Here is a 10,011-nt window from a genome sequence, read left to right as displayed (position 1 = left end):
TATCCTCTTTCAATGAAATGATGGCCCTCTTTCTCGATTCATAATGGAAAACGTGTATGTAAGAGGCTATTTTCTCAACTGTTGGACTAGGAGGAACATAGTCAAAGAAAATGTGCCTTAAGAATGAGGCATACAGCCCTGGCTGATGTGGCTCAGTTGGTCAAAGCACATGCCTGGGTTGCCGGCTTGATCCCCGATAGGGGGCACGCAGGAGGCAGCTGATCAATGTTTTACTCTCATATCAATGCTCTCTCTCTCTCCCTCTCCCTTCCTCTCTGTCTAAAAACCAACTTTTAAAAATTTTTAACATAAAAGACAAGAATTAGGCATATAGCCCTGGTTGATGTGGCTCAGTTGATTGAGTGTTATCCCAATGTAGGAGGCAGCCAATCCATGTTTCTCCCTCTCTCTCCTTCTCAAATAAATAAATAAATAAATAAGGCATACAAAGATACCTAGATCAAACTATGACAATGAGCAAAAGTAATACACCTAAAAACAACAAAATCTCAAAACAACAAACCACAAAATACAATGAAGCATAGTACAGAAGGCAAAAGCTGTTTGTATCTTTAATGGTTTTGGATGACAAATGCTCTTGGAGGGATCACAGGGAGCTGTGGTCCCCAAAGTTTTTCCTTTAAGACTCAAATCCCTAGGGTATCCTGACTCCTAGAGAAATATACTGTGAATGTTGTTTATGTCAATTTTATTTCTAATACTTCTTTTTCTTTCAAATGCTATTTGAGACCTGATAGCTCGACCTCCTAAGTCTGTCCTTGTTTTTCAGGGTTTTTCCCACAGACTGTTATTATGGTCAGAAATGCCCGTCTTTTCTATAGATGAATGAATTTTCTTTTTTCCTTTCAAGGATTCTACAGGGAAATTTCCTCCTCTTAATTATTCAGTTTTTGAAAATAGGTTTTTTTAAAAACTTGCCCTTGCCATTGTAATCAGTTTACATTGGCTCAATCATCCGACTCAACTTTGCTCTCAAGTCTTGTGTTTAAAATTAATAAAGATTTTAAAAGCACACAACAAAATCAAATACACATTCATGCTACCCTACCCTCACCCTCCAGTTCTCACAAAAACAAGGCTTGTGGGGTTAGCTGATCTCTGGGTTTTATTTTCCCTTCTCTCTTTTCTTTCTTTCTTTTTATTTAACTGCATGGAATGTAAAAGTTTATTGGGGGCAAGAGGTTCAATGACTATTTTTCCCTCAAACAAATTAATCTTGTATAACCTGCATTATAAAGGCTATTTTTAAAAAGAGGAGGAAATAATCATAGGGGCCTTATTTGGAACTCTTGTGGGTTTGAGTTCACATTTGCACCAGCCAGAGATTTTCAATTAGCAGTGCCTTAGAAAACAGGGACCCCTGCCTTTGTCGGTGTCCTGTGGAAGAAGAAGAGCAAATAGATTGGAAATGGTCTTATGGCTCAAGCTCCTGGGAAAATGTAACAGGTGTTACAGCTCAGCTGGGTGTGAGATTTATGAAAAAAGCCCACTCAGACTTTGCCCATAGAATTCTGCTTTCCAGCCAGGGCTTCAAGTAGGAAGAAACTAATGACTTCATTACCATCTCAATTCTGGGAAATGTCTGGTCCAGACCTGAATCGTTAAAGGAAAGGTATAGCACTCTGGGTGACCTTACAAGATCAAAATGCTATTTAGAACAAGTTCATTAGTCAGAGCCATAAACCTGGAAGAACACACCCTTTAGGAATCACACTTTGGTCATACAATGAGGATAAACAAAAACACAAACAAAATAAACCCATACAGATAAGCAGGGAGAAAGAAGCAAAACAGCCATAACCTGCAATCATCATGCTGCACTATTCCCTCCACACCCTTTGAAGGGCCTTCACTTCCAGCACTTCTTCCTTCACTCTGTGCTGTGACACATTAAAAGGCTCCTGTCGCTTTCCCATTTTCAGTGGATTATAATTGGAGGGTGAGGTAGAAGCCAGGAGTGATGTCAAATTCCCAAGCAGCGGAAGGTGAAATAAATCTCTTCAGTACTAATAGTACTTAATAGTATTAACAGTAGTAGTACTTAACTGGTAGCAATTAACAGTAAATTTTTTATTAGATAATTGCCTCTCTTATTAATCTGCAATAGAAAAAAAACATAGCACATGCGAGTCTATCTCCTGTCCTATTTATTCCTACAAACAATCCTTCCGGGCCATTGTATTGCATTTTATTTTATGTTGCTACTCCATTGAAAAAGAACTCAATTACAGTAACCTTCTCACAGTCTACTTATCGCTAAATTCCAGCCCCTAGTGGGGGGTCCTCCACCCCCATATGACTCAGTTTTATTATTCTCCCACATGCTCTGATTTCCAGAACACCTCTGAGGGGAAAAAAGTCAAAGACACATTGTTCATAAGGCCAAAGCTTTAAGGTTGTGAACTTCCTGAGAAAACATGCTTCACATTTAAGTCTCTAATCACAATTTCTCTTATTTATAAAGTATGTGGTGATGCATTCCCAGTAGATCTGAGACCCATTCTGTCCTGGAAGACATGCTGACCCTTGAAATAAAGCTGGTCACCAAGAAGGAATAGGTTGGGTTGTTCTGACTCTATAGGCATTGCAGCCAAATGGGATGACAGTGTTTGAGCAAAATAATTTGGATGACAGAGGGCAACAAATACTGCTGAGTATGACGAAATCGCCAAGTAAGGGTTGCAATTTCTGCTCATTACATACTTAGCTCATTTCTGTCCATCATTGCAAATATTATTAGGGTTATAATATACTTGGGAGCTTATTGTAGGGACCATGACGTGGCCTATTTAATACTCAAAACAATTATTTATGATGTTTGGGACATTATTTCAGGATGAAGGCTTTAGATTAGAGATTAGAAATTTTCTGAAAGAAATGTTTGTTAGTACAATATATTGCTAAAGAACTATGTCAAAGGAAATCTTGCAGAGATACGGTCATATATACCTGTAACATTTCTCTCCTTTGGCATTTTGCTTCTACTTATTTCTCTCTTTGTCAGCGTAAACATGTGTGACTGAGCAGGTTTAAAAATCTTGCAGTAGTATGTTTTATCATTTATAAATTAATGTACCATTCATAAATTAATGTACCATTTATAAATTAATTTCACCTGCACTATCTCACTCAGCTCTTCACACCAGTCCCTGGAGATAGGCAGATAAGAATACTAGGCTTAGAGAATTTGTTACTTAGGCTTAAAACCAGGTCTCCTGGCACTTCATCCAATGCTCTTCCATTGCTTTGAACTCCTGAGGACAATCTGGACTGTAGTCAAGTTGGCCATGGTTTTGATATAATCTCAAAATACTTCTTAGCACAGTTTCACACAGCGATCTTTAACATGTTCTTTATGATGACACTTTTTAAAAAATCATTTTACTTACTATTCCTACCTTAGACTCAGAACAGGGTTTTAAGTTAGAAAATGGTTAGAGTTATTAAGGGTACCTGAAGGTTAGTGATTCGTAAAAAACAATAGGCTCTCTGGCTTCATGGAGAAGGAACGTAGGAAAGGAGTGTTTATGTGGAAGAAAATGTCTTGATTGTGAGGGCAAATCCTGAAGATATCCTACTGGGAAACCCCTCCCCTTGCCCTTTGTAAATGGCCATTATCACTCTCTTTTCCTCTGGCTGCAGAAATGAAACCATCCTGGGTGCTCAGTGAACAATCAGGAGCACAGGGAAATTTGACCTCAAGTCTTTGCTGGGTTAGCGGAGAGCAGTGACAGGGTTAAACGCCCTTGCTTGGGTTTCTAAATCCCTAGTGAGGAAAAGAACTGCAGGAGTTAGGACAACTTTTGAAGCTGCTAAGAGAATTAAGGAGCTATGGATAAGCTACAGATGGGAAAAAATGCTGAAAGAAAAAGAAAAAATAGACTGAAAGTGAGGTAGAAAGCTGTTATTCAAACCTGAGATCAAATCTGGTTTATAATGAGATTAATGAATTAGGGTTATAAGTAAATAATAATAATAATTGCTAGCTTTTAAATGTTTGCAACATTCCCGGCACTGCATCAGCACAAGGAAAATAGAGATAAATAAGATACTCCCCTGCTTTGAAGGAAGTAAATGAGAGAAAGTTTGTAAAGTATTAAAATTGCACAACACTGTACCAATGCAAAGGATTAGCTGATTGTATATTGCGATGAGCTTCAGATTGGATGTGGCAGTTCGACTTGCAAAAGCTCAGATACTTATTCCTGAGCTATGAGACTTGAGGCTCGTTCAAAATAAACGTGCAAGGAATGAAACATTAACTAGACAGTCACGAGATGTGGGCACCAGTCCTGTTCTGCTCCATCTTTTGAACTGGTCACGGAACTTCCTGGTTCACTGTAATGACCATGGGAATCACAGAGTAAGCTGCCTTTGCACAAGAATCACTTGACCGTTTTACAAAAATGGAGAGTACCAATATGAATGTCTTGACATTTTTACTCTTGCTACTGATGTGTGTTAAGTAACAAAATGAAGTGATGCTACTATGGAACTATCAGGATTGCAATATGATTATTAAAAATAGGTTTGAGCCTATTTTTTAAAAGTTGTTACTTATTTTCAGCTGGCATGCTCCATCTGAGTTGGTTTTTATTTTAGAAGTTGGCAGAACCAGGGACTGTGCTATGTTATTATTAGATATTATTTCTAGCTTGGAATTTCGGTGACATAATATAATTAGACTGTGTGCCATCTATTTCTCCTGCATGCTTATTTTATCCTCACTTGCCAATATAAATAGTAAAATAACAAAATCAAACTGCAGTTTTATTCCAATCTCCATTTTATGTTATTTGACATTAACTTTTCTACAGTTAATATTAGCTCAGATAATGAGGCACAAAGATAAGATTACTTCATCTTTACATGGTGCCTTTCCTTCTGAGGATTACAAAGCAGAAGTTTAAAAGGCTTATTAAATTTATATTCCTCTACAAGTGTAGTGCAACATTATTCATCTCATTTTGCAGACAGGTAAACTGAGGTGCAAACATTAGAAAGTTACATTTTTAGTTAGTTTCTTAAAACAACAAAATTTTTAAACATTTTCCCATGAATTAAAGGAGAAAGTAAGTTATTTTTATATGCTTAGTTTTAGACTTTTTATTTTTATATTTTATCATGACAAGATGGTAAGGAGAGTGACAAGCTACAAACTCTCAGGGTACATGTCAGTCATCAATTATTAAAAGCTATCAAATGTTGGAGGGGTTTGAACAACCCAATACATTTGTATTGTACCCTGTATTTCCCGGGTGCTAAGTGTCTCACCAGAGGTCATTGTGGTGGGCAGCAGTAGTGAATTGCATTAAGCAGGAATTCTATCTATACCCCATTTCCATGAATATCATTGTACCTCAGATCTGCTGCACAAATTGAGTTTTATTTTATTTGCTACTTTAGAGTCCGTTTATAGGTAAAGAGATTGCATAGTCCCTGACAAATAGAAAATGCTAAATATGGTGTTCAAAAATCATGTTATTACAATCTAAGCTTCTCTTTCCATTCGGCATCTGCTAAGGCCCAGAATTAGATGACCAAGAGCAGAGTTGTAGGGCCCTTGCAGAATCCTGTAGCTAAAGGAAGAGGACTTGAAAAGGCCATGTTTCCTCCCTAATTTATTTCTCTTTTCTGTAGTTTTGTATAAACTTGGTCATTTTAATTGCCTCTCTAGAGTATCTGTAATTGATAAGTCTGGTAACAAATTACTAAACCCAATACATATCATAAGAAGAAGCGAAGATATAGATGCCCAATATCTAGAGAACATAAATGCTTTCCCAGATAATGGAAAGATAGGAGTAGGTGGAAAAACTCCATAAAATGAGATTAATAAATTAGGGTTATAACTAAATAAAGTGATGCTACTAAAATGATCAGGATTGCAATATGATTATTAAAAATAGGTTTGAGCCTTTTTAAAAAAAGTTATTACTTATTTTCAGCTGGCATGCTAGATCTGAGTTGGTTTTTCATGGTATGGAGATATTCACATGGAGAAAAATCTATGTTTTAAATAGGATTAAAATTTTCACAGTTATTTTTATTGTAATGTTCATGAATGCAATTCAATAATTTTGTGGTACTGAGTTCTGTGAATAAAAAAATAAGAAATTTAAAAACGGATCATAACAGAATAAAATATAAAAAATATAATCCTCCCAAAAGATACAGAAAGAGCATTTGACAAAGTTCAACATCCATTCATGAAAACAATTCTCAACAAGATAGGTACACTTAAAAGTATGGGGAATTTTATGCAGATAGTAGAATGGTGGTTACCAGGGATGGGGAGTTGGGGAAAATGGGAGGATATTTTGTCAAGGGTATAAAGTTGCACTTATGTATGATGAATAAGTCTAGAGATCTAATGTATAGCATGATGAATATAGTTAATATCATTGTATTGAAATTGGAAATTTGTTAACAGAGTAGATTTCATCTACTCTTATCATACACATACACATACAAAAAATGGTAGCTGTGAGATGTTTATTAGCTTGACTATAGTAAAAAATTCATTATGTATATTGAATCATCATGTTATACAACTTACAAAAATGCAACTTTTAGACCTGGCCAGTTTTCTCAGTGGTTGGACCATTGGCCCATTGACCTAGGGTCCTGGGTTCAATTCCCAGTCAAGGGCAAGTACCTCAGTTGCAGGTTCCATCCCTGACCCTGGGAGGCAACCAATCAATCTGTCTCAGGTCTATGTTTCTTTCTCAATCTCTCTTCCCTCCCCAACACTTATCACTCTCTTTAAAAATCAATGGAAAAAATATATCCTCACTCCTCAGGTGAGGATAAAAATATGCAACTTTTATTTAAAAACTGTTCAGATAATTTTTTAAAACTATGAGAGTTTCTGTATCTAGTTGTCCTTATTTGCACATGCAAATCTATATACATGGACTTTATCTGCCTTTTTGTTTTTCTTGGGAATATAGGGATACTAATATTTTAGATGTTTGGAAAACTTACTGCTTAATTTGTGATTTAGCTAAATAAATTAACCTTTCTTAAGTAATATTTTTGGGTCAGCTTTCTAAGGTTAGTACTAAAATAATAACCCACTAGTTGTGGATCCAATTTTTTCACTTATTTGTGTCATTTCCTGTGCATGGCTATCTTGTGTAGACAGAAGGAAAAGTCTTAAAGTCTGAACATAACAAATTCAGAACAACAGATTCTAGAAACTAACAAAACTCATAATAATGGAAATTTAGTAATATGATAGTCATGTAAAATGAAAGGTTTCCGTATTGAAGGATTAAATGCTGAGATATATCTGAATTAATGTGACTTTTATTGAGGGCAAGGTTGGCAAAGAAATCACCTAGTTAGCGTGTCACCTTTGATGATGAAGCATAAAGAGTGGTTATCACACATACTGCAAAACCAGGGCATGTAGAGAAAGAGCATGTGACTTGCAGCTGGGTGATCTGGGCTATAATTCTAGCTCTGCACTCACTAACTCTGTAATCCTGGAACAATACTTTTTTTGAACCTTGAAAATAAACTTTCTTTGAACCATTTTTATCATCTCTAATATGGGAAAAATAATTCCTATTTATCTCAGAGGGAGTGGGGGAACAAATGTACTATATTGTACTGTGATGTACTATAAAAAATGTTTCCATTATTATTTTATTTTTGGGTTCAGACATGAGAACTAGGTACCAAAAGATGCAAGGTAATTAAAATTTGTTAGCAAATGTAGAAAACTGATTTCATATCAGTACATTTTATAGTTTGCATATTTTTTTTCACATAGCCAGCAGATTGTTCAGTACCTAGTTACCAAAAATTGCTTTATCTGGGGTAGAAAATGAATCCCTATCCTTCAGATTTGGAGATATCTGTTTTTCAGAAGGGGAAACACTATTGGCTACTGACAGCAGAAAACCATCTGGGGGTAAGGAGGACTCTTACTGGGCTGGCTCCACTGAACCCCAGCTGGTCTCCTAAGTCAGGTGTTTTGAGAACTGATGCACCAATGTATGACAGTATCCAGGCATAGGAATATTAACAATCTTATTCTCAAACTTTTAACCTGAATAAATGCACCACAGTATTCCAATGTATTTCTAAGATGTTTCTTCTCTATGGCAACCAGTGGGTAGGAAGGGGCTCACTTTTTTGTGTGTGTGGGATCAGGTTCTTATCTATCACCTTCAAAATCTTATGACATTTTTCATTTCCCTCTTCTTGTTCTACTTATTACATATTGCCATGAATTCTAATTATCCAAGTAACTATCTTTTTAACTTCACTAAGATGACTTTACTCGTATATCATGGAGTTAAACAGTTCTGTCTCTAAAACTTACCAACTGTAGAATTTTGAGCAAGTTACTTAAAATTTTCAAGGCCTAGTTTTCTTCATTTGCCAAGCAGGGATGATATTTCCAAGCTCAAAATGCTGTTGTATTAGTTGGAATAATGTATGCAAATATGGTACATAGTAGTCATGTATAAATATTAGTTTTTTTCTTAAAAACAATTTGTTATATCTCCCACATTGCTTTAGTCATAGTAGATACTCAATAAATGTTTGTTGAATCAAAAAGTAGTGGTGACTTCTAGTGACCCCCATCTGTGCAATGATGGTCTTCCTGTCCTAGTTATGAGGAGATGGTTTGAATGCACCATAGCTTCTACCTTCCTGACTCCAGGCGCACAATAGATTTGACAATCTAGTTTCCACTGAAGACTTCAACACACCTGGCCCCATGAAGCAAGATTTGGAGGAAAATTGCTGTGTATTTGGGGACTGGAAAACTCTGCAGCAGCAGGGAGGACTCTCTGAAAATGTGGAGTAAGCATTGGTAGTGAGAAAAATAAATCACACTCACTTAGGGACACTGACTAAGCATTTTCTGAAAGAAAGACCTGAAAGAGGCCATGCTCAAGTTTGCTTGTATGACTTCAGCTCTGGACTCATCATACACCATTAAATATGTTCCGAACCCTTCTTAAAAATGCAGTCCCCAATGCCGTTCAAGGGAGTAGATAAGAATTTGGAGACTTGATACATTGACTAAGATGTGGGGCAGCCTCATGAATGGTCTCACAAGACAGAAATATCTGCTTTAGGATTTTTAGCAGAGCTCATTCTCAAAACTCATGGAAATCAATGGAAGAAAATTTGCCAAAGTCTTTTGCAAAGCAATCCACATATTTCCCCCGTTTTTCACTTTACCACAAGGAGAACAAAATGGGGTGATAGTGGTAGAGCTTACTTTATGAATAGAAAGTGTGGGATGGGGAATGATGTGGTGAAGGTTTTGGGAAGAGCATGCATATTCAGCTCATCCCCATTACTCCACAGACTTCATAAAGCTTTCTCTGACCTTTTACTTTCATTTCCCCCTTTCTGAACAAACAAACAAGCCCTTTAAAATCTCAAGACCCCCTTCAACAGAGAGCCACAGGTGTCCTTAATAAAACTTACAGTAGAAGAACCAGGAAAAAATATGAAGCCTTCTGTGATCTGAGACTGCAGACATGAGTTAGACTTTTGAATATATCATTAAAGTAGTCAGAATGATGAAGGAGAGCTCTTAGTTGATGGCATGAATACCTCCTGGCATTTTTCTTTCCAGGTTAGGAAGGAAAAATCTGTCTAACATCTATGGAGCATTTAATGCCAAAGAGGAAGTCCCAGAAGTACAATTCAGTAGTCACTCTGACCATCTTTAAATAAAACCAGAACTTATTTTCAATCACTATTAGGAATCTTCTCAGAATGATCAACGATGTGTGATTAAAACTGCTACACAGAGAATTGTTTCCACACTCATCTAGGGAATAACAGAGCACCCTTAAGGCACGTCAAAGGACCTACAGGGCCCCAAACTTGAATCCAAGATCCAAGTAGTAACTAATGTCCCTCCTTAGTCATTTTTTAAAACTAACTTAACTGTCCAATGAAGGCTTCTATTTTCATCAGAGCCTGTCTCGACTGTACAATATGTTCAACTGA

This window comes from Myotis brandtii, unplaced genomic scaffold (assembly GCF_000412655.1).
Source record: "Myotis brandtii unplaced genomic scaffold, ASM41265v1 scaffold592, whole genome shotgun sequence".
Taxonomy (NCBI): Eukaryota; Metazoa; Chordata; class Mammalia; order Chiroptera; family Vespertilionidae; genus Myotis; species Myotis brandtii.
This window is presented reverse-complemented; position numbering follows the sequence as displayed.